Consider the following 910-nt stretch of genomic DNA (forward strand, 5'->3'; position numbering starts at 1 on the left):
ATGATATTCATACTGCTATTTCCAATTGCATTTAAAAATACCAATATTTTGGTAACAGTGAAAAATAAAATAATGCTTCACATATTGGATTAAAATATAACTACAAAATAAATGAAGTAAGTATACACTTAAACTGTAATATTATTTAATTATTAAATTGACAAACACATTTTGTAGGTAATCAAGTTAATCGCAAAGAAGTGGAAAAAATCTATTTTGACTTACTGCACTTTATAACTTTCACGTAATACATTATGATTCCAAATCAGAATTTGAATATGCCATAGTGAAATATACTTTCACTTACAATTTGGAAGATCCTCTATGTTAAAATGATATTCATACCGATATTTCCAATTGCATTTCAAAATACCAATATTTTAGTAACAGTGAAAAATAAATTAACACTTCACATATTATCGGATTAAAATATGACTACAAAATAAATTAAGTAAGTATACATTTAAATTGTAATATTATTTAATTATTATATTGACAAACAAATTTTGTAGGTAATCAAGTTAATTGCAAAGGAGTGGAAAAAAATCTATTTGGACTAACTGCACAATACCAATGATATTTATTGAAAACTAAAAATTGTACTAGTGTTAATGTTTTGTAATTTGCATGATATTTTATAATTAATTTAAATGAGGTGACAACATCAATCATTAAAACTTAAAAGATAAATGTATATTGTTGTGTTTAATACATATGCCTACAAAACATGTGTAAATTATGTAAATCAAATAAAGATTAAAAAAAAAGAAATAGTAAGTAGGTATGTGATTAATTATACATATTATATAAATTACTACTAATTATTTGCTAAATATAAAGTATTAAAAAAAAAATTTTTACATAAAAATTATTAATAGTTAATTTGTAAAACTATTAATTCTTTCATGAT

The 910-nt window shown here is 21.2% G+C and overlaps 1 long non-coding RNA gene across 1 annotated transcript; it reads left to right on the forward strand.

Annotated features, from left to right (window-relative positions):
- LOC107885498 lies at positions 1-566 on the forward strand. Its single transcript, XR_001680430.2, has 3 exons — positions 1-116; positions 178-451; positions 513-566. It is a non-coding gene; the product is annotated as an uncharacterized LOC107885498 (long non-coding RNA).
- Positions 567-910: the final 344 nt, after the last annotated feature.

Source organism: Acyrthosiphon pisum, unplaced genomic scaffold, assembly GCF_005508785.2.
Source record: "Acyrthosiphon pisum isolate AL4f unplaced genomic scaffold, pea_aphid_22Mar2018_4r6ur Scaffold_1415;HRSCAF=1903, whole genome shotgun sequence".
Lineage (NCBI taxonomy): Eukaryota > Metazoa > Arthropoda > Insecta > Hemiptera > Aphididae > Acyrthosiphon > Acyrthosiphon pisum.